This window comes from Oryctolagus cuniculus, chromosome 14 (genome assembly GCF_051225735.1).
Source record: "Oryctolagus cuniculus isolate XC-2025 breed Fujian yellow rabbit chromosome 14, ASM5122573v1, whole genome shotgun sequence".
NCBI classification, from domain to species: domain Eukaryota; kingdom Metazoa; phylum Chordata; class Mammalia; order Lagomorpha; family Leporidae; genus Oryctolagus; species Oryctolagus cuniculus.
In genome coordinates, this window is record NC_142880.1 from 55,063,531 (window position 1) to 55,088,293 (window position 24,763).

The 24,763-nt window shown below is 39.4% G+C and overlaps 1 long non-coding RNA gene across 5 annotated transcripts; it reads right to left on the minus strand.

Annotated features, from left to right (window-relative positions):
- LOC149122329 (uncharacterized) lies at positions 1-24,219 on the minus strand. Of its 5 annotated transcripts, none has more exons than XR_016220672.1 (5): positions 23,275-24,219; positions 22,018-22,081; positions 20,721-20,850; positions 3,733-3,789; positions 1-1,468 (listed from the first exon to the last, which is right to left on the minus strand). It is a non-coding gene; the product is annotated as an uncharacterized LOC149122329 (long non-coding RNA). The 5 variants fall into 5 exon arrangements; XR_016220675.1 differs by having other exon boundaries at positions 20,721-20,756; positions 22,018-22,062; positions 23,275-24,213; XR_016220671.1 differs by having other exon boundaries at positions 20,721-20,756; positions 23,275-24,204.
- Between the last annotated feature and the right edge of the window lie 544 nt (positions 24,220-24,763).

The window sequence follows — 24,763 nt, forward strand, 5'->3', positions numbered from 1 at the left end:
GTCACTACAGAATGCCTTGCATTTAAAAATGATTTATTTCACTTTGATTTACAACATATTCCCTAGACCTTGCAACTTACACTTGACCATGACCATGCTCAGTTTGTAAACGAAAAATCTGAAAATCTAAATCATCTTTGTGTGTAGATCTTTGGATTCAGGACCCCAGGGACAGAGATCTGCCTCTTAAAAAGATAAGTCTTCTGATCTGAAACAATCCTAAACCCCATATATATGCCATACATAGGGCAATAACTTCCTGTGGCTGCTAGAACAAATTCCACACAGTTGATGGCTTGAAACCGTATACTTTTACTCTTTTACAGTGGAAAGGTAAAATCTAAATTACCTCCCTTCTGGGAGCTTTGGAGGAAGAATTTGTTCATCTTTTCTAGCTTATGTTGGCCATTGACATGCATTGGCTTCTGCAACTCTGTCTGCCGGACTTTGCATCTCTTTTCCTTGCAGGTGTGTCTTTGTCATCTGCATCTGCCTCTTGTTTATAGGAATACATAAATGGCATTTACAACCACACGGATAATCCAGGACAAGCATCTCTTCTCAAGATCCTTTACTCATAACATGTAATTTAAGAGGAACATAGCACCTTTGCATTATGAGATAACATTCAGAGTATCTAGGGATTAGGAGGTAAGCATACTTTGGGAAGCCACCATTCAGGCCAGGAGAGATAGGATCCAGCAGTTTCTAGTAGACACTCATTGAAAAGCTAAAATTCAAAACAGGATCAGAAAGCACATTGCAGGCATTGTTTCACAGCAATTGAAATTGAGCCTGACACATATTGCCAATTTCTCCTGCTTTGGAGATGGTAATGAACTTTGATTGGGCTAACCTCTGGTCCTTAGGAACACTTCTTTTGAGTACTTTGCTCCAACTTCTGGGCTCTTGGTTGTGTCTTAAGGTTTCATTCTGTTTTTGCTTGTTACAAAGAAAAAAAGCCTGTGCTTTAGCGGAGTAGTTTTTTCTGGGTCTCCTTCCGAGCCTATGGAAGCTCCTTTTAATTTTAAAGTGTCTGTGTCCCTTTTAGTCCACACTGGTGATTTAGTCTGCAGGGTGAGTCGTCTCTTGAATAATTCTCCTGAAAGCTCTATGGATTTCTGATACTTGAATCTTATTGGCATTCTGTCCTTTATTCCAGAGAAGCAGTAACCATCAAACGTTTCTGAGACAAGCCGCTGTCTAATTAGGGCTGAGAGTGCTGTGTTATACGCCATTTATGAGACTTGGAGTTTTTTGAAAAGCTCTGCGACTTTATAATGCAACACTTTAGTTGTGATTTTTTTTCCTTCTTCTTCTTTTTGTTTGTTAGTTTTAAATAAAATGCTTCCTATAGGGTTCTCGAATTCACCTTGATATTTTTCTGGCAGTGCCCAATATTTGATCTTTGTTTCTTCTGAGGTCTTCGTTGCTTTAAGAACTCTTCTCTTTCACTTGTTAGCTGAAACTGAGAATTGGAAATATTTTTGTTGTTAAGCCTCACAAAAGTAGTGAGTTAGATATTATTTCCCATCTTCCAAAATACAGAACTACAAAACATCCCAGTATCCATAATACACCTACCTTATTTTAAGCCTTTGATGACAATACTCTTTCTTCCCAGAACCCATTTACATTTTATTCACAGCATATACAATGTAAGCTATAATGGATTTTTGCACAATAACACTTTTAACTCATATTAATAACTGTATTAGATAGAGTTCATTCAGAGAAACAGAATATCACTATTATAGAATAAGTCATCTATTATATAAGTCTTCATACAACTCTATCTAAATCTGGGAATATATAAAACACAAAAACTGAAGAATTAGAAAAAAATCATCAAGACTCCTGAAACACTGGTATTGGTGGAAAATCAGAAATTGATGGCAAATTTGGGAAATCGGGTACATACTACTAATGGGATGGGGATACTAGGGTTGAGCTGTGGAATAGTCTATAGAGTATGTTGTCTGTGAACATTTCTAGGACCACAGTCAAGTGTCCAGTGGCAGACATGGAGCTGCTGTAGTGAGCAGGCTGGCAGTAGGAGGAAGAACTCTTTGTGAAGAGGAAGAGAGCAGAGGTAGCTTGAGAGTTTCCTGTGCATAACCAAAGCAAGTGATCATAACTTAGGGAGTAATGACTGCTTCTTTAATTCTGTTTTCCATATGTCACAGAAGTTGTCTCTTCCACCAATTTTAATTCAAAGACAGGAATCTGATTATATTCTAGTTTAACATATAAAAGATTCTGGACAATATTATTGGGACAATAGTAAAAGTGGAGAGAATGGATTTTATTCAATAAACACAGACAGAAGGGGAAAGAGCCGAACCCCACTGCAATTTTTGCAGAGGTAATTGTACATTTTAAAAGGTTCATGAAGGACTGAGTGGTGCCAAGTGCTCACTACTCGGCAGAGGAATGCAAATGGACACAGGGTTGGAATATAAAAGCACACTGGTAGATGTAATTAGACAGGCTATGTCTGCTGGCTGGCAGATATCAAAGGCAGGATCCCATCTTCCCAGGAACTGGGAGATAAAAGATCTTCATCTGAGATAGTACCTCCCAGATGAATGACTCTCAAGTCCTTTACAGACATAATTCTGAGTTGCCACAATGTGCCTCTCTTAACACTCCAGGAAAAGGTGGTAGGGTCTGATGTTGGGTGTTATCAACAGCAAATGGTTGATTCCTATGGCAATTGAAATTTTTCAGGCAGACGTTGCAGTGAGCAGCTAGAATCATCCTGGGGACACAGTTGTATGATCCTGGAAGCCATGCTAGAGTTTAGTAAAGTTTCATGGTGTAGAGGGCTGGCGCTGTGGCGCAGTGGGTTAACACCCTGGCCAGAAGTGCCAGCAACCCATATGGGTGCTGGTTCTAGTCCTGGCTGCTCCACTTCCGATCCAGCTATTTGCTATGGCCTCTCTCTCTCTCTCTCTCTGCCCCTCCTCTCTCTGTGAAACTCTGACTCTCAACTAAAAATGAAAAGAAAATGGAACTTGGAAAAAAAAAAGTCTCATGGTGTAGAATTTTGGACAGATATCTTACAGCTTGAGAATTCAATAGTTTTCAAACAAAGTTGATCCAGTATAACCTGGTAACATGAATTGAGGAAAGTCATTGTATTTAAATTGTTCTTATAGAAAAATCAATTATATTTTTGTAGGTCAACCATATTTAGAAAATTAAACTTAAATTATATAATTAAAATAACATTCAAACAATTCAAAAATTTGGGGAAAAATCTAAAATAAAAAATATTTAAATCTTTAAGAGATAACTAGAAACTATTATTGGATAAATTCAAGACAAATGAATCAATGTTGAGAATGTACCATGCTCATATAATTATAAGCTCAATTTTACAAAGATTTCAGTTATGCTTAAATAGATTATAGATTCCTCCAAACCATAAAAAACCCCTCTAGGCAATTTGTGGAAATTTTCAAGTAACTCTGAAGTACAAGTATATCTGGCTGTGGTCCAACAATACAAAGTAGCAGAGCACTAATAAAATTATTTTATTAAATTCTTAGGAATACGTTGTAGAATCTGCTAAAGAGTAATCCAGTGACTTCAATTTTTTTGCTGAGTACTTAACCCCTCTAATTTAAAGTGTCATTTAATGAAAAGGAACACACATACACATTTAGATATTCAGATATAAAATATACATTTTGTATTGAAAATGAGCCGGTCTCACTGCACACTTACACTTTCATTTGCATGAGTAGAAAATTGATTCGAACATTCAGTGAATCCATTCAGTAGCTGTAAAAAAAGAGAAATGCATGTGCATTTAAAAGAAGCCCTAGATTGAGGATCTGTTTCAATATTTATACTGGAAGTTTGAGCTAGCAAAAGATCATGTATAATCACAAGACCGTGAAGTTGCATAATAATACAGGGTTTTCATAAACATTACATAACCTGTAATATATATTTAGAGCAGACACTTGTTTCTAGAATGATTTTTAGTACTATTAAAAAACAACTGATGACAAATGGATTGATTTTTTTAAAAAGAGAAACACTTTATCCTCGGATAAGAGAGTGGTACCTAGTTGTTTATTTTGTGTGTGTGTTGGCTTTTCTTGTTTTTAAATTATCAAGCTAATGTGATAGTCACAGATAACACATTCAATATAGTTGAATAGATATAATTCTAAGAGTATAATATTTCCCTTCTCTCCTTATTTCCGTCTTCCTTCTTTCCTCCCTTCCGTCCTTTCTTTTTCTTTAATTTTTGAGATACAATTTTTAATTTACATTATACTCAAACACTTAATGCTCCATTAAGTGAAAAGTTCAACAAATAAAAATATCACAATTCATTGCAAATATAGGCAAGGGAAACAATCATCAAATGAAAAGGTGACCATTTCACTCATACACAGTAAATTTTAAATGAATCACATATCATTAAAACTGTAATAGCTGGGGCCGGTGCTGTAGCATAGTGGGCTAAGACTCCCCTGTGGTGCTGAAATCCCATATGGGCACCAGTTGAAGTCCTGGCTGCTCCTCTTCCCATCCGGCTCTCTGCTACAGCCTGGGAAAACAGTTGAAGATGTCTCAAGTGCTTGGTCTGCCACACCCATGTATGGGGCAGAAGAAGCTCCTGGCTCCTGGCTTTGGATCTGATCAGCTCATTTGCACCACTGTAGCCTCCTGGGGAGTGAACCAGTAGATAGAAACCTTTATCTCTGTCTCTCCCTCTCTTTGTAACTCTAAATAAATATGATCTTTAAAAAAAAAACTGTAATAGCATATCTTTCTTAACCATTGGCTTGACATAGATATAAAACAAAGTTTGAGAAAGCTGTATTTGCAGCCACATTGACACTCAGATTTTTTTTTCCTTTTAACTTTTATTTTTTCATTTTTTTATAATTTCAGCCATACATTTAAAAAAAATATTTATTTATTTTATTTTATTTGAAAGTCAGAGTTACACAGAGAGAGAAGTGAAGAAAGAGAGGTCTTCCATCCGACGGTTCTCTCCCCAATTGGCTGCAACAGCTGGAGCTCTTACAATCCAAAGCCAGGAGCTAGGAGCTTCTTCCAGTCTCCCATGCAGGTGCAGGGGCCCAAGGACTTGGGCCATCTTCTGCTTTCCCAGGCCATAGCAGAGAGCTGGATGGGAAGTGGAGCAGCCAGGACTCAAACCGGTGCCCATATGGGATCCCGGAGCTTCAGCCCAGGGCATTAACCCGTTGCTCCACAATGCCGGACCCTCAGCCATACTTATATTTTGGGAAGAGAAATTGAACAAAAACATGTCAGAAAAGAAATTGTTGCTCAGTGAGGAATTGATTTCAATATTCTGTTGAAGCATAGAGTATAAAAATATTACATATTTCCATAGGTGTGTGTGTGTATATATATATGTAAAGTGACTCAGTTTTACATATTTATCTTTTATTCCTTTTTTAAAAATATTTATTTATTTATTTGAAAGTCAGAGTTACACAGAGAGAGGAGAGGCCAAGAGAGAGAGAGAGAGAGGTCTTCCATCAGATGGTTCACTCCCCATTTGGCCGCAATAGCCAGAGCTGTGCTGATCTGAAGCCAGGAGCCAGGAGCTTCTTCCAGGTCTCCCACATTGGTTCAAGGGCCCAAGGATTTGGGCCATCATCTACTGCTTTCCCAGGACATAGCAGAGAGTTGGATTCAAAGAAGAGCAGCCGGGACTAGAACCAGCGCCCGTATGTAATGCTGGCGCTTCAGGCCAGGGTGTAGCCCTCTGTGCCACAGCATCAGCCCCAGCATATTTATCTTTACATCATTGGTCTCAGCTGGGAGTGATACCTTGTCCCTCCCATCACACTGGGCACATTTGACAATATCTTGTCACTCTTTCCTTCTAGCACCCCCAGGTTTCCTTGCATCCCTTTCACGTGAAGAGCTGAGAATTCATGATGCCTCATTTAGGGATGAATGTGTCATTCTTGCAACTAGGGAGAGATTTTCATTGTGCAAATTGGCATCTTGTATATCTGAGTAGTTATTTGTTAGGATGGTTTAAAACAAAGTTTTCGGATCCTCATTGGGGAACAAGTGGGTTAAGCCATGGCTCATGGCTTGGGACTAGCACACAAAGTATAAAGTACTGTTTGAAGACTAGTTTTACCATTAATTCTCATAGTACAACACATTAAGGACAGAGGTCCTACATGGGGAGCAAGTGCACATTGACTCCTGTTGTTGATTTAACAATTGACACTCTTATTTATTACATCAGTAATCACACGAGGCTCTTGATTTCTGTATAAAAGCCATTCTAACCAGGGTGAATACTATTCTCTCTAATATGCATTACACTGGAAACAGAAGTCTTGAATATTGCCCACACTTGTACATTAGAAATTATTCACTACTTTACAAAAGTATATATCAGTAACTGAAAACAAACTTATTTAACTTGATTGCAGTGACAGCAAACATAGATCATAAACCAATGTGCCAGATAAATATATAAGCATGTTTATAGTATATATAAAATTATCCATTATATGGGAAACATGCACAAATATATATTTTTGTTTTCATTATGATTTATAAATGCTTGATTTTTAGTAGATGTCAAAGTGGAGAGATATATCAGTCAACTCCAATTAAGGGTTGGAGCAACGTTACATTTGATATATTGAATAAAACATCAATAATGATAAAATAATGCTATGTAATATGTATGCAATAGGAATCAATTGAATGAAATGATTGTTAAAATAAGAATAGAGAAAGCCTGAAGTCAGAAGTGGGGTACAGCAATGTTTAAGAAGAGTAGGAAAGCAAGGATGTTGAGGGGATAGGATATGGATAATAAGTGAATTACAAAAATGAGGAAAAATATTGTAGAAATAAACAAAATACATTTTCAAGAAGTCAACATTAAATAGGTTTTTGGAAATAATGAGACTCGTAAGTCAAGTTAAATAATTTTTATTAACAGTTTCTATATCTATCTCTAGATAACTCATCTGTGAATGAATAAGGGCATGCCTACGATACCTTCAAGAATTTATATTCTCGGCCGGCGTCGCGGCTCAGTAGGCTAATCCTCCACCTTGCAGCGCTAGCACAATGGGTTCTAGTCCTGATCGGGGCACCGGATTCTGTCCTGGTTGACCCTCTTCCAGGCCAGCTCTCTGCTGTGGCCAGGGAGTGCAGTGGAGGATGGCCCAAGTACTTGGGCCCTGCACTCCATGGGAGACCAGGATAAGCACCTGGCTCCTGCCTTCGGATAGGCGCACTGCGCAGGCTGCAGCATGCCAGCTGTGGCGGCCATTGGAGGGTGAACCAACTGCAAAGGAGGACCTTTCTCTCTGTCTCTTTCTCACTGTCCACTCTGCCTGTCAAAAAAAAAATTATATTCTCAGAAGACTGAAAAAATGCCATTATCTTTGTCAAAATGGTGTCAGTAGTGTATTAGAAATGGCCCCAAATTTTCAGTTATTTGAGAAAACAACAGAAGCTTAAACATGGGCTCAACTGTAGGAAGTTGAAGAATTGGATGGTATTATTAAAAGTGCATAAAGATTTAGTTATCTAAGACAGATGTGTTCTGGGAGTCTAACGTACAGTGTGATGACTATAGTAAAAGTATGGTACTGTGGCCAGTGCCTCGACTCACTTGGCTAATCCTCCACCTGCGGCGCCAGCACCTGGGGTTCTAGTCCTGGTTGGGGCACCGGATTCTGTCCTGGTTGCCCCTCTTCCAGGCCAGCTCTCTGCTGTGGCCTGGGAAGGCAGTGGAGGATGCCCCAAGTCCTTGGGCCTGCACCCACATGGGAGACCAGGAGGAAGCACCTGGCTCCTGGCTTCAGATTGGTGCAGCACAACAACCATGGCGGCCATATGAGGGGTGAACCAACAGAAAAGGAAGACCTTCCTCTTTGTCTCTCTTTCTCACTGTCTGAATCTGCCTGTCAAAAAAATTAAAAAAAAAAAAATCTAAAAAGTATGGTACTGTATACTTAAGTTTTACTTAGAAGAAAACTTGTGTTCTCATCACATACCAATAAAAAATAGCCATGTGAAGAATGAATCTGCTAACATGATCATGGTGATTATTTCAACATACTATATTTGTGAAAACATCAAGTTATACAACTTAAATATAAATAATTCTGTTTTAATTATATATTCATAATGCTAAAGAAATGGGTTCAGATTATTGTGGGTGTTTTCAAAACAGAAATAGGAAATGAATGAACTTTAGGGAAAACTGTAAAATCAAATGTTCCTCGAAGCTTAGCTAGTAGACAAGGGCTATGTCTTATTACTTGGTGTTGCTGGCTGCCCATGAATCTTCCTTAGACAGCACTTTCATTGGCAAGTAGTCAGTGACCTTTCAATTGTCCTTGACTTGACTAGATCACCCTGATATATTCTCTCTACTTAACCCATCATGGAACTTCTTACAGGCCTCTATAATTTCTTGCTTGCTCCTTGTCCCCAGACAACTTATGCTGAGGACAGGGATCATGTTATTTATGAATCATATCTATCTTCAGTGCACAGTACTCAAAACAAAGAACAATTATAGCTTCCAGTTTAAATAGCAATGATACACTTAAATGAAGACAGCATAAATATATTTCCAGGAATATACATTTGATTATTAGAGATTTTTATGCTCAGGCAAAGGATGAAGAAGATAATTGAGAATGCTAGTGAAAAAGTTAATTAAATTATTTTACGTGTCTGAAGAATATGGAAAAAGCAAAAAAAAAAAAAGCTGTGAGCTGCTCAATCACTTGATTTCAAACAGTGAGAGTACAGTGTAGCTAAGATTTGTGTCTACAGTCAAATGTGAGATATTAATAGTAATTCTGGAGAAGGTTCACAAGTTGATCATGAAGAGTTCAGTTAATGTTCATTAAAATTTAACAAAATAGGTGTAAAGGTAGTCAAGAATTCTGCTTCCAGAACATTTCATTTCTCATGTACAGAAACGTTAAAATCTCCAATGAGACAACAGGAATTTACAACCCAATTCCTTTGTTTACCAGACATGTATACACACGTTAAGTGGTTTGCAGAACATGACCAATATCATTGAAAATATTTATTACATTTACTTTAATGTATGCATGTCATTATGCATATAATTATCTATTTAATTTTTATGGACATTTTCCATTAATGTATTAAAAATACCTTATTTACCAAGGGCCAACAAAAGAACATTTTCTATATTTTATAACAAATGTGGCAAGAGTTTAATACAACTACAGATTTAAAGGTAACACAGCTGTTAACAACACCAACAATACCCTCCCTTCTCACACCAACTACAGGTCAGGGGATTGCTAGAAGATCCCACAGAACTCACTGTTGGCTATTATTCAAATACTTTTGGATTACGGGTAGGAACAAATATAGATTAAGATCAGCTGAGGAAAGAGATTCAGAGAGCAGAATCTGGGAAGAGGCAAACACAGAGCTTCTGCTGTCTTCTGTCTGCGGAGTCAGATGATGGAACTTTCCTAAAATCAGTGTGGGACAGTATCTGCCACCTAGAAAAGCCCACCCCACCTTCAGCACTCAGGACTTCCTGGGTCTCCAGTTGTCTATGGAGCCGATGTCAGTCTGTAGTCCAAATGATATGCTTTAAATCAAAGTTCTGATCTGAACTACATGACTAGTCTTTCAGTCCTAGTTAACTATCACCCAGATCTAATGTGGTCAGTAACCACTTCACACAAAGCTGCTCCTGCCAGGCATGAAGTTACAGGGGGAGCTATTTTCTAGAAGTCAAGGATAAAGATCTTTTTTTGGCAAGGTTAAATTCCTTATACCGTAAATACATTCATTAAAGTTTTCTTTAAGATTATAATTTTAAAGATTTGCCACAAAGATTTTTTTTTTTTTTGACAGGCAGAGTTAGACAGTGAGAGAGAGAGACAGAGAGAAAGGTCTTACTTCCGTTGGTTCACCCCCTAAATGGCCGCCAGGAGCCAGGTGCTTCCTCCTGGTCTCCCAGGCCCAAGCACTTGGGCCATCCTCCACTGTTTTCCCCGGGCCACAGCAGAGAGCTGCACTGGAAGAGAAGCAACCAGGACAGAACCAACACCTCAACTGGGTCTAGTACCCAGAGTGTTGGAGCAGCAGACGGAGGATTAGCCTAGTGAGCCGCAGCGCCAGCCGTGCCACAAAGATTTCTAAGGTTGCTTTAAATACTGCTAGTAAAGTTGCTTGTTCCATTTTTTTCTGCTGTTAAAAAATGCTTACCAGTCAGGGCTATGCTGATCAGAGGGCTTCCATAGCCTTGGAAACTCATGACTAGAGCATAGGGAGATTACTGATGCCATAGACAGGAGTGTCAATTGGTAAAGTCAACAACAGGAGTCACTGTGCACTTACTCCTCATGTAGGATCTCTGTCCTTAATGTGCTGTGCATTGAGATTTAATGCTATAACGAGTACTCAAACAATATATTTCACTTTGTGTTTCTATGGGGGTGCAAACTGTTGAAATCTTTACTTAATGCATACTAAACTGATCCTCTGTAAAAAAAAAAAAAAAAAAAAAAAAAGAAATTATCAATTCCCAACTTGACTCTCACTGGGATTAAACATGACAATAGGTCTGCTCTGATTTCATCATCATTTAAAAAAATCATCTATTATTTTTCACTTTATGTTTCTGCGTGGGCGCAAACTGTTGAAATCCATACTTAATGTATACTAAGCTGATCTTCTGTATATTAAGATAATCGAAAATGAATCTTGATGTGAATGGAAGAGGAGAGGGAGTGGGAAAGGGGAGGGTTGTGGGTGGGAGGGACGGTATGGGGGGGAAGCCATTGTAATCCATATGTTGTACTTTGGAAATTTATATTCATTAAATAAAAGTTTAAAAAAAATGCTTACCAGAATATGGAAAAAGATTCAACCCTAATGGAAAAGTGTGATATGTAGATATAGCTTTGTTTATATACCAACTCCTAAGATGTGGCTTTCCTGTTTATTTAGCTTACCAGAAAGTTATTTAAATTTTGTGACTTTCTTATATAATCATTTCTGTACTTCTATGATTCACCTTCTTCAGTAACTTGAAACAAAATTTAATATTTGCATTATTTTTATTGTATGTGTTCTGTGATATTAGAAAAATGTCACTTAATTTATAAAAATTAGATACAAATATTTTTATCATCTATAGATCTTATTTATATTTAGTAAAGCCCTTGCCATCATCGGATGTTTTTCTAATAGAAACTTTAATAAATGCCTTGTAACCATAGAAATGATTTGTGAGACAGCAGGAGTAGCCAAAATAGATTAAATTAATGTGTTAGGTTTAGTGTTCACGCAGCATGCTTTACTTTAATTGATTACTTTATGGCCAAACTTAAATTACTAATATAAGTGCTGATAGAATAAAATGAATTTTTAATAAAACACCCTTTGTATCATAGCAGCAGATTAATCTAAGTGAAAAAGCCATCATTTGTAATAAGCTTTTAAGGCTACTTTGATATCTTGAATACATGCAAGGTTAAAGAGCTTATAAGTATAAAAAGTAAGATAAGTTGAAATGATTTAACATAAAGTCTTTGCAATTAACTTTGAATTATGATGTATTTAGATTTTAAAATTAAGTAATATACTGTAATTGAGAAGAAGTGGTGATAAATTGTTTCTAGTCCTGACACTGCAAAAGACTCATTTATCAATGGGTTATTTAAAATAAAATTATATCAATAAAAATCAAAGAATGAGTAAATTAAAGAGATTCATTTACAAACTTTACAACTGTAACTTACAGTTCAATGATTCTTCCTTAGATAACCTGAGCTCAAATAATTAATGCATAATGTGCACTTAATTCCAGTCATCATCTTTATCATTCTCATCATCATTGTCATCATATATGAAACCAGAATTCAGAATAAAATTCAAGTCAATAACACTGCAGAATAGCACTGTGTCACACATCCACAAGAACAGCAGCAACAAAAATATCCCTTTTATGATAGTATTGAGAATGAAAGCAGAGTAATATTTTACAGATAAAAGCGGAAAGGGAGGGGCAGGCGTTGTGGCATAGCAAAGTAAGTCACTACTTGGGATGCCTGAATGTCATATCAGAGGGCTTGGGATCAAGTTCCAGCCCTGCTTCTGATTGAGTTTCCTGCTAATGAGCATGGGAAGCAACATGGTTCAAGTACTGGGGTTCCTGCCACATGTTTGGGCCACCTGATGGAGTTCTCAGCTTCTGGTTCCTTGCTTTGGCCTGGACCATGCAAGCATTTGAGGAGTAAAACATCAGATGATAGATTTATCTGTCTCTCTGTCTACGTTTCTCACTTGCTCTGACTCCCTTCCACACATCTCTCCTTATCTCTTAGCTTTTCAAATAAATAAATAAATTTTATAAGGTAGGAAAATTTCAAGCATTTTTAAAACACAGTCTCATATAACCAACCAAACAAAATTTTGTAACTGTTAACTTGCTTGAATTCCATTATCTGGATATGTGTAACAAAAGAAAATCATTTTTACCCTAAAAATTAAATTGTTTAAGACTCCCATGGGTTATTACAACTGTAATACTTCAGTTATGACTTAGGCTTCATAGATTTTACTCTACTGTATGTTAAAGTCGAAAATCCATGACTAGGAATGAAATTTCTGGGCTTTCCTCTTAACCATATGGTCTCTCTGAATATACTGAGCTAGGAAATGGGAGTATTTCTAATGAAAACCAGGAGGCAAAAGGAGTACCAGCCTCAATGGGCATGTACTCATTGCAGCCACACGGTACCACACACTTAGAGGATCCTGCATTTCTTTCAATGCTTACCACCTTGAAATTCTTAAGAATTTTCAGGAAAATGATCCTGCATTTTCATTTTGCACCCTGCTCCACAAAATCTTTTTTTTGCAAAATTTACTTACGTTTGTATGCATGTATGTATTTGAAAGACAAAGTCACACAGAGAGAAGGAGAGACAGAGAGAGATCTTCCATCTGCTGGTTGTTCATTACCTATATGACCACCATGGCTGGAGCTGGGCCAATCAAAGCCAGGAGCCAAGAGCTTCTTCTAGATCTTGTACACGGTTACAGTGGCCCAAACACCTGAGGCATCTTCTGCTGCTTTTCCAGGCACATTAGCAAGGAGCTGGATTAGAAGTGGTGCAGCCGAGACTCAAACTGGTACCCATAAGGGATACTGGCACTGAAAGCAGAGGCTTCATGCTGGCTACAGGGCTCCATAGATTCTCTACCCAGTGCTGTGTATATATAGCCATAGATTGTGTTTAACTGTGTAGTGACACGAGTGAGGAGAGCTGTCACGCCTAGGTCAGGGAAATATTGATTGGGCTTTGCTGCTGACCATGAAAGTTAAATGAGCCATTCACTTCAGGAATAGTTGGCAAGAACAGGGCTGTTCTCTATAGCTCTGAATAAGCCCATAACCTGTTTCATTCCTTTCTAATACAGCCTCGCTTTGCTGAGTATATTTTCATTGGCACAGTAGTGAAGAAACCCTTCCAAATTGATGAAAGGCAACAAATAAAAAATAGGAGGATTAACATAAATACTAACCAAGGAAAATTCTAGCAGAAACTACATTGAGTACAAAGAGAATTATTTTTTATGAAAAATTGCTATCCACAATGAATATATAATAGTGTGATCACTAAGCAACTTGAATATCATGAGAATATGGTTAATTAGTTTTTGCGGTATAAGTGGAGTTCTTTAACTCATGTTAATTATTTGAAGTAAATCCTCAGAAAAAAAAGTAAATGATATAGATTTTGAAGAACATAATTAATAAGCTTGAGTTAGTACATTTATGTGGAAATTGATAAAGTAGACCAAATAGACATATAAAGAGCTCTCAGATGCCCAGAAAATGTTCAAAATTGTTATACTCAGGACAATAAAAACACTAGAAACAATTAATAAAACTAGAAAGAGACTACAGTCCCTGGTCTCAGTAACATAAGAAATTAATAATCTTAATTCCACAATAAGAAATTTTAATGTAAAACTCATTTAAATAGCTTTAATTGTTCTTAGGAGGAAATGAAAATTATAATTATTTAGAAATTAAATATTCATAGAATACAACATAGTAAAGTGCATAATATACACTTAAAACTAAGTGAACTTGAAAAGCTGTAAATGCTCTCAGTATTAATAACAAGAGATTGAATACATGCCATGGAATCATTAAATTTCAATTTATTTATTGGAAAAGTGGGAAAAAATAAATTAAACTAGAAATGGATAATATTCAATGTGTGCTTAGTACATGCCAACGCTGTTGTACCAGTCATGATTTCCCAGAGAAACAGAAATGATAGAGCAAAAGCAGATATGTATATTCATATTTGAATATAAGCAGATTTATTATGAGGACTTGACTTCTGTGGTTTGAAGGTAAGAAATTCCATAATATACCATATGCTAGCTGGAGATGCTGTGAAGATACTGATACAATTTCCAGTCTCAGTCCCAAAGCCTGAGAACATGGAGTGCTGATGGTATAAGAAAGACAAGCTCATGTACTTACTGACAGAGTATTCATTTTTCTGTGAGTTTGCTCTATTCAGGCCCTCAGTGGATTGGATGGTGTGCACCCACACTCTGCTTTACCATGTCTAGACTTGGATATGATACATTCTTTCAGGAACATCCTCACAAACATAGCCAGAAACAGTTTATAACTAAATACTGAGGACTCTGTGTAAACTGGCACATAAAACTGACCATCACAGATCCAGCCTTCTCAACTTGATACTCATATATATCTCCTTAAAACATACTTAATCATAAAATAAAAGAAATAGCTGTTGTAATTTGGTGTAACATAAAAAAACATTTTACTTAGAATCAAATATGTACTAGCCTCTTATTTTTTAAAGATTTATTTTTATTTATTTGAAAGGCAGAATTACAGAGAGAAGGGGAGAGACAGAGGTCTTCCATTCACTGGTTCTCTCCCCAAATGGCTGCAACAACCTGACAACACCTGGGCTGGGCAAGGCCAAAGCCAGGAGCTTCTTCCGGGTCTACCCACATAGGTTCAGGGCCCCAAGCACTCAGCCCATTCTCTGCTGGTGTTCTAGGTACATTAACAGGGAACTGGATCAGAGTGGAGCAGCTGGGACACTAACTGGTGCCCAGCCCTACAGGCTGGGGCTTTAACCTGCTGCATGACAGTCTGGACCCTTAGCCTCCTCTTAAAAAAGAGGTAACTTCTTTAGTGATGATTATTCTTGTTCTTGATATCTATACATATATAACTTGCCAAATTAATGATACATAAAACCTATTATATGAAACCAATTCATCTTATGTCAGATCATAGGAGAACAACAGAGGAAAGAAAGCAAAAGTATTTTCTTAATGTACACATACATACACACAAGCATAAAAAAAGAAAATGTTTAAGATATCTATAGCTCTCTTTTTGATAACTGGTCCTATGATTGTACTTGGAATTTGTAACTACAGAGTTTCACTATTTATTATATATTCCCTTTGCCTTTTGCAACTTGCTAGCTGCCATATTGCCTCACCTAGTGGGGTGACCAAACCTTCATTATTGAAGGGTCTGAGTCACTAGTGTTCTTCCCGGGTTGAGTTGTAATAGTTCTCTGTGGGGAGCAACTCGGACTAGACTAAGTTACTGGAATTAAGACTTATTCTATGCATCTGCTCTCCCACAATATGGCGCTGAGAAGGGAGAAACAGCTTCTACACAGCTGCCTCCAGTTCAACCAATAAACTGTAGGACCTGCTCCTGATTGGAGGAGAGCAGCGTACTCGGCGTGTGGGTAGCAGAGTTGGGATTGGTGGAAGAGGACTATAAAGGAGGAGAGAGACAACATGCACCAGGAACATCTATCTGAAGGAACATCTAAGAGGAACACCTGTGCAGCCCCCGAGAGAGCCGGCCGGTGGGGTGCCGCTCCCCCGCGGAAGTGGGGAAAGTGGCTAGGGGGAACCGCCCTTCCACGGAGGTGGAAGGGACGGTAGCCAACCCGGGAAGAACCAGCAGCAAACCCGGGGAGGGCCGAGCAGACGAAAGAACAACGCAGGGTCCTGTGTCGTTCCTCCATGAAGAGGGGGAGTGACATAATGGTGCCGTGACTCGGATATGAAGCCTAGGCAGGGTTTAGTGTCGTTCCTCCACGAAGAGGGGGAGCGACAGTTCTCCATTGACCATAATCACAAGACAAATGAATGATAAGAGATGCCCTCAAGAATCTCTTGTATTCTAGACACCATATTTCTTATCTCCAGTGGACTGTAGTAATGTTATGTCCCCCTAATAGTAAGAACCAATCACCTCAACCAACAAAGTGACTCCTGTCTTTGTCAAAAGACGAGTTTAGAGGCAGAAGAAAAATAGCCCACAGTGGCTAGGTACAATCTTAGCTTGCAATAGATTGGAACTGTTGTTATGTCTCCTAATATAACAATTCTCCCTGCAGCAACTAAAACTCAAGTTCAGCAAATCATAATTTTGTACATGAACAGCACACAAAAAATTGCAAATGAGTCAATATAGTTAATAGTGAGGATACTACTCCTATTTCCAACCCTTCATTCCTAGGGCCATGAATCTTGGCTATGAAAGAAATAGAACATATATCAGACTTGAATCAGAGCATATACAACTAACTGTCTGGAGATCTTTACCTCATCCTGCAAGGTATTGCCATCTAGTTGGTACTGCATTAGAGTCTTACAAAAGACTATTCTACCATTTTATCAAGCCAAACTCTTCAGGATGTTAGGGAACATGGTAAGATTAATTCCATGAGGTTAGAACTCATTGCCACACTTCTGAGGCTGAGAAGTGAGTCCATTAATCAGGAACTGTGATGGGATGAATTATAATTTTGGATCAGGCCTTCTGGAAATCCATTGATGGTAAATCTTTTGGAGTTTAGTGTATCTCCTCATAAGTTACACTTTGCTTTCAAGGTCCCACTGGAACTTAAGCCTCATTACAGAAATAGAAAGAGAAATTGCAAGGGGGGCATGAATTCTAAGGAAAATTTTCATTATCTTGCATGGCAAGATCATTTTAGGTGATCGTTTTGAACATCACTGTATTTTAGACAGATGTGCACATTTGAAGGATATGCAAATTAAGAACCTTGTGGAATCAAGGTGAGACAGAAATTTCAGAATTGTAATGAGGTACAATGGTACTTCAAAAACTAGTGAATAAATATAATTAAAAGATAAGTTTTTTATACAAAAAATAAAATATGTAACCCATGCATAGCTTTTTCATAATACACACTTTCCACGAAAATTTTGAAGAACCCTCATACATGTCAGTGAATGTCAGAAAGCAGGAATCACATCTAATGACACAGAGAACTTGAAACTGTTTAAGATACCAGTAGTATCTCTGTCAGTACAAATGAACTGCCCCAGCTATAACTACCACACCTTTTAAGCTGCCGCTACTGTGATGAGTCAACAGTGAAAAACTTGCTTACATGCTCTAGTCAATTATCTCACAGTGAGAGGCCATACTGAAAGGATGATTGTGCTATTGGTGAAACCTGGGTACATGTCTGAGCATAAGGACCCATGAATCCACTGCCATTTGCAATTCTATAGCAGGCATTAAGTGAATACATAATTGGCATTGGACTGTCCTCATGTCAATATTGCACACATGGCAGAGAGGAATGCTTTGCAAGCAGACTTTCCCACAAGCACACAAAAAAGAGTTCATGTTTAATAATATTTGGTCACTGATTTCTCTTGCAATTCCATGATACTCATAATGGCATAAACTATTCTATAGTCACCTTTGTTACGTAAGTGATTTTTAAAAATTCATTAGACATGTGATGTTAGCATGCTTACAGAATTGTTGAATATTTAAATGAATGAATGAAAGAAGTATATAGAACACACCCACCAAATAAGGTACACTAGTTAAAGATACCACAGAAGAATAGCTTAATACATGTGTTTTTTTAAAAATAATCTATGATTGACCATAGCATTTTAGTTTGCCTTGACTGTCATGAAAAATACAAAGAAAAATCTATTCACACTGAAAGGTGGCAAAAAATGTTAATATATTGCTCATGTGCTGTTGACACCATGTACCATTTCTTGCAAAATGAAGAATGACAAATTGCAAATTACATGACCTGTGAAATACACAATCATTTACCACAAGCCTCCCTTCGAGGTTTTTATATAGTAGGATAAATAGGCTGTCAAAAGAAGAAAGAAGTGACTTATAAAACTGCCAGCTACTTGAGTGGCAGGTTTTTATATGAACATTTTCTTGGCTAAGAATGAGGAGTTATAAATGTTCATGAGCACTAATTCTAAATGTATGCAGAAAATAATATCTGTTTGGAAAATTCAGAGTTTGCTTACAGTATGATTCATTTTGGAAATATATATGGGCTCTAATTTGCACAAGAAGTGAATTTAAACATTATTATTCAGTTTTAGAAATCAAATGAAGAAGGAGAAACATCTTCATACAATTTGGAATGGGAGAGGCATTAATAGATTAGTTCTAAATTACTTTAAAAAAACTTTCATAAAATTTATATTACTTTGGGAATTCAATAACAATTCAAGGAAAAAAGTGAAACAGGAAAGATAAAATAACACAAGGTAAATATGGACATCACAATCAATTTCAAAGTTTTTTTTGTGATGCTGTTTAGGAAGGAGTTGACAAAGTGTGTAGTTCAACAATGTAGCTCTAAAGATGTTTTGACTTAGTTCACTAAAATTTTTATATTTAAGATCTTCTTTAACCAATTTACCAAGAAAACCTTGAAATTTCCATGAAGATGTGATTACTTAATCTTTTATTTCAGTATTCTGAGGAAAAACTTTCACATCTGAAACATAATTGACATTCAGTTTGCTTATTTTACTTGCCAACAAGTACATGCGTATGGTTTTTGGAAGTTTGAATTACAAGTAAAATTGTTTCTTTTTTGAAATCATTGTCCCTTCTGCTTTTCTTTGATTGCATTTGGGACCTGTTAAATTCAAATACTTTCTTTTTATTAAATTTTTATTGGAAATGCAGTTACAGAGAGAGATAGGATGGGGATGGGGGCTTTGGGTGGGAAGAGGTATTCCATCTGCTGGTTTACTCCCTAAATGGCTACAATGGCAGGGATTGGGCCAGGCTGAAGCCAGGAGTCTGGAACTCCATCCGGGTTTCCCTAAGCCCAAGGACTTAGGCTCTTTTTCTCTGCTGCCCTTGGCTCATCAGCAGAGATCTGGGCAGGGACCTGGGTCTGTAGTGGAGCACCTTAGACTTGAACCAGCATCTGTACAGGATGCAGGCATCACACACGCTGCCTTAACCACTGTGCTACAATGCTAGCTCAATGTGGCAGATTTTGAACCTATGTAGGGCAGCACATGGTCAATCAGCAGTCTTAGGGATTGATGGTGGTAAAGAGGGGAAACAACACTGATGAGAGAACCCTGACATAGGATGCTCTGGGAAGATTTCACAAGCTGTCAATTTCAGTGTGGTCACATAGCCAAAGTTATCAAGCATATGAGTGAACCCTGAGGTCTTAGGTTCACTTGGGACAGCCAGGGACAAAGGAGTCCAAGAGACTCCAACGTGATGTGCAGAGGGCAACTTAAGCCTAGTGTACAAAGGCATATGTCTAGAACAAAATGACTCCTCTATTCAAAAACAAGACAGAGGAACTGAAATCAAAACAGGATGCAGCAGGACCCATCCAGCTCCAGAGACTGACTCCCTGGCAAGGAAAGGGGCATTGGTACTACATGACATGTTTGCAAACAAACTTCCTGAGAACCCAAAGGATGTAGGCCCCTAGGCAACTTCCCTAGCAGCAACCCTCCTTCGGTTACCTTCCCTCCTACAGGAGCTGTCTCTTGCTTCAACACACTTTGCTTCTGCACTTACCCTCCCTTGCACATGCTCCTCATTCAAGGTCATGAGATATGAACCCTAGTGATTAGAACCATAGCCTCCTGCAGCGGTGTGGAGTGGGAACTGTGGGCTTTAGATGTAAAGACTTTGGGAGGTGATTGATATCAGATGATGTCTTTAGAGTAGAGTCATTATGATTTAATACTGATGATTTTATAAGAGGGAGAAAGACAAACATATGCACCTGTCTCTTCCTATGTGATGTTGGATGCTGCCAGCAAGAAGGCCATCACCTAGTGTGGCCCTCTGCCTTTCAGACGCAACTATGAGGCAAAATAAAACTCTCTGTTGCAATGTACTCACTCTGTGTATTATTTATAAGAGAAAATAGATAAATGCATGGAATACATAGAAAATGACTATAAAAGAAAAGTAGAATGCTAAAGAACACACTAATGAAGCAGTGACTTCTCCTAGGCTGACAGGTAGTACAAAAGGAAGACACAACTTTATAATAGTTTCTTCCCAACCCTCATCCCTCTTCTATGCCACGCACTCTATACAAACTGAGACTCCTGGGCTGCTGGAGAGGGGGTGGCTGCAGTTCCCCAGATGGCAGAGAAGCTCACTGAAGTTTCACAGGGTAAAGATAGAAATTTTCTCTAGGGATGTAAAAGAAACTCGGGCAAGCTACATTCAGGGGGCGGGCAGGGGTGTTGTTGGAAAGTTGGCTGCATAGGGTTGAAGTGGAACTGTGCTGCATTTGCTGGGAAGTTGCCTTCAGAGGGGTAATGACACTTACCTCAGCTCCACTGTCCTGAACACCAAGTGAGCACCACTGTTGGAAGACAACAAGAAGGCATGAAGGAATCAAGAAGCCTCATTGTCATGCATTGGTAACCCTTTACTAGCAAAATGTAATGTCATGCCAGCTGGTGAGAAAACACATGTTTACAGAAAATAATCACTCAGGATGTACTATTGAAAGATAATTGCAGGGCCGAGCCGTGTGACATAGCTGATAAAATTGCTGCTTGGGATGTTAAACCCAGGCTTGACGTTGTTCTGCTTCCCAGTCACCTTCCTGCTACTGCACCCTGGGAGGCAGCAGAGGATGGCTCCAAATGCTTGAATTCATGCCACTCAATACCTGGCCTGCCATTGCCTGCTGTGGGCATTTGGGGACTGAATCAGAGATGAAAGACATCACAGATAAACACTAGAACAAAAAAAAATCACTAAGGACTTAATGCACCATTCTAAGCGGGCTTTAAAGTGTGTATATTAATCAGGAGGCCAATGGGGAGAAACTCATGATCTTGAACACATAGAAAGGCTCAAAAATCTGTGGTCAAAATATCAGTTTCAGAAAAGAATCACGATAATACCAGCAGATCAAAGTCTAAGAGAGTAAAAATATAAGAAGCAAAATTAATGAAACAGAAAGCAAACATACTATTAAAAAATCAATAAGAGCCTTTTTTAATATAACACTACAAAGAGGAATGGTATCTAAAATAAATATAATCTCACAAATGACATATCCATTTGTGTGGCTCAGAAAATGAAACTCCAAAGGATGGTGCCTTGGCAGACTGAGCACTTTTCAGTTAAAGGAAAGACCTCAGACTGCCTCACACCTAAGGACTTTCTAACTTTCCCTTTCTGCTTCTCCTCGTCCAGGTACACTGAGGGGCTTTCCCTGAAATTTCCTGATCTGGCTGAGGAAACTTCTTCCCCAAGAAACACAATTGTCTTAAACCCCTTCCCTGGGGATTTCCTGAAAGAGGCAAGAAAGGTAACACCAGAGGAGAGACTAAAAGTCATCTCCATGCTCACTGAGACTTGTCTTTTCTCTGGGAGACTTCTTGCATCACATGACAGCCTTGTTCCCAGTGTAGCTCCACCCTTCACCTTCCTGCCCCTTACTGCGGCATCTCCCCAAGCTGAGAAGAAGGCATTGTCTGTTCTTCTGGCCTAGACATTTCCCCTAAAGCCACTGAGTACTCTGAGTTGCCTATATCTGCATTTCTCTCTCCCCTAAAAAGAGGGGCAATCCCACAGGAGTCCCAAAAATAGAGTCACAGATCACCACTTACCTGACCAGCAGAAGGAGGTGAACTGTAGAAACTCCACAGGGAAGCCTAGAGTCAAAAACTACCACTGAGTGAAAGTAAAGAAAAATGGAGTCACTTGTGTCAAGCCAGAGACTGATGACATCACTTAGGCTAAGCTGCTGCATGCCAAGAAGGATGCTCCTCATCAGACGGAACAGACCCCTCTGGACAGTCTGATAACATGTGCGCTGTGGACAATAACCCCAAGTTACCTTCCTACATGCACAATGATTGGACGCACCCTGAGAATGAGCTGGAAACACCCTGTCCTAGGTATTGGATTGATGGCACCCGGGAAACTCCAAGAGGGAGCACAACCGATTATTGACACCCGGACACCTACTGGAGACTTCCCCTTCAGAGTGGCAAGGATGAAAGGAGAGCCTTGTCCACTGCCCTCCATCCTCTTGAGTATCATGGCCGGGTGTGTATGAACCTCTGGATCTCCACACATTTGGAGCTGAAGAGCCAGCTCACTAGCCCTCTTGCTAAGCAACACAAGGTGACTATGGGATCAAAACTCCAGCGGAGCCATAGCCTCGCTGCCTCACCTGGACCCCTTATCAGCCTGCTGTCAGACCCGACCACAGAGCCGGCCCAGGCCTCTCAGCTGGGGACCTCTCCAAATCCTCGCCTTGCTGTCCTCCTGGGAACTCCAAGCTCACTGCCCAGAATGATAGCCATCCCACGCCTTCCTGCCTGTAAGTGACTGATCCTAGATCTGTCTCTGCTGAGACATTGAGCTCCAGACTTTGAACACTGACTCTTTTTCGTGACCACGATACGAACCCTGAGAATGCAGCCTTTATAAATGACATTAGCCATATGTAATGAAATATGAATAGGCTTTGACCCTATGATTAAGAGTAATGATACGAGGCCAGTGCCTTGGTTCAATAGGCTAATCCTCTGCCTGCAGTGCCAGCACACAGGGTTCTAGTCCCAGTCGGGGCATCAATTCTGTCCCGGTTGCCCCTCTTCCAGTCCAGCTCTCTGCTATGGCCCAGGAGTGCGGTGGAGGATGGCCCAAATCCTTGGGCCCTGCACCTGCATGGGAGACCAGGAGAAGCACCTGGCTCCTGGCTTCGGATCAGCAAGGTGCGCCGGCCGCAGCGGCCATTGGAGGGTGAACCAACGGTAAAGGAAGACCTTTCTCTCTGGCTCTCTCTCACTGTCCACTCTGCCTGTCAAAAATAAATAAATAAATAAATAAATAAATAAAAGAGTAATGATACGTACCTTGCTGTGGGGAGCAACCCGGACTAGACTAAGTTACTGGAATTAGGACTTATTCTATGCATCTGCTCTCCCACAATATGGCGCTGAGAAGGGAGAAACAGCTTCTACGCAGCTGCCTCCAGTTCAACCAATAAACTGTAGGACCTGCTCCTGATTGGAGGAGAGCAGCGTACTCGGCGTGTGGGTAGCAGAGTTGGGATTGGCGGAAGAGGACTATAAAGGAGGAGAGAGACAACATGCACAAGGAACATCTAAGGGGAACATCTGAGGGAACACCTGTGCTGCCCCCGAGAGAGCCGGCCGGCGGTGTGCCGCTCCCCCTTTTTTTTTTTTTAATACTTTGAGTTGCCATTTATTTAGTTACAGGGAATGCAGAGACAGGGGGAGTAAGGGGAAGAGACAAGAGAGAGAGCGAGCGAGCAAGCAAGCGCACTCCCCTGGTTCACTCCCCAAATGCCTGCACTGTCCTCAGGGCCAGGGGCCAAAGCCAGGATATCTCAGAATGCAACCCAGCACTCCCAAGTGGGTGGAAGTAACCCCAGAACTTGAGCCATCATTGGTATTTCCCAAGGTCTGCATTAGCAGGAAGCTGGAGCCAGGAAACTCAGGCCTCATGCCCAGAGATGCTGACTGAGTAGTTCTAGGGTTGATCCTGCACAGGTACGCTTAAGTGCCCAGGTGATCCTAATAGGCAATCAGAGCTTGAATTCTGTAACTTCTTTTTGCTATGAGAATGCCATTTAAGAATGCAAGCACCAACAACAAGAATGACAGCCACCCCAGCAGAGATTCCTACTCCAATGTAGACATGGATCCTGGTGGTTGCTGTGGAACCTTGGAATTCCACGGAGGTGGAAGGGTCGGTAGCCAACCTGGGAAGAACCAGCAGCAAACCCGGGAAGGGCCGAGCAGACAAAAGAACAGCGCAGGGTCCTGTGTCGTTCCTCCACGAAGATGGGGAGCGACACCTTGCTGTACATATATTATTATAATTGGATAGCCCTTGAGGTTACTTTAATGCTGTATATTGTGTTCTGTGGTTTAATGAATATAATTGATGAGTAGTAAGAAAATAGTATTATTGTTAATATTTGATTCCAGTAGTCCTTTAGTATTGTCTTTAGGGAAATGGTGTTATAATAGTTATTAAGTGTTATTGTAGTAAGTAAGTTAAGAATTAATTAAGCCATAGATTGGACTGATAAGTCTATAATAAGTATATTGACAAGTATATTGATACTGATAAGTGTGTTGACCTTAATGAGCATATTGATAAGTAGTGTGATAGAAACTCCTAGTGTGTAAGCAATAAAAACCTTTCATTGGAAAGACAGTCTTGTGTCCGTGTGTTCCTGTTTCCCCATGCTCTGACACATCGCCCTCAAGCCCTTTCGAGCTGAGTGACAGCAGGCACTCGTGACACTGAGCTATTGGGTAATCATTTCCCTGTGATGCTCCTGTAGACATAAATTATTTGTATGTATTTCTC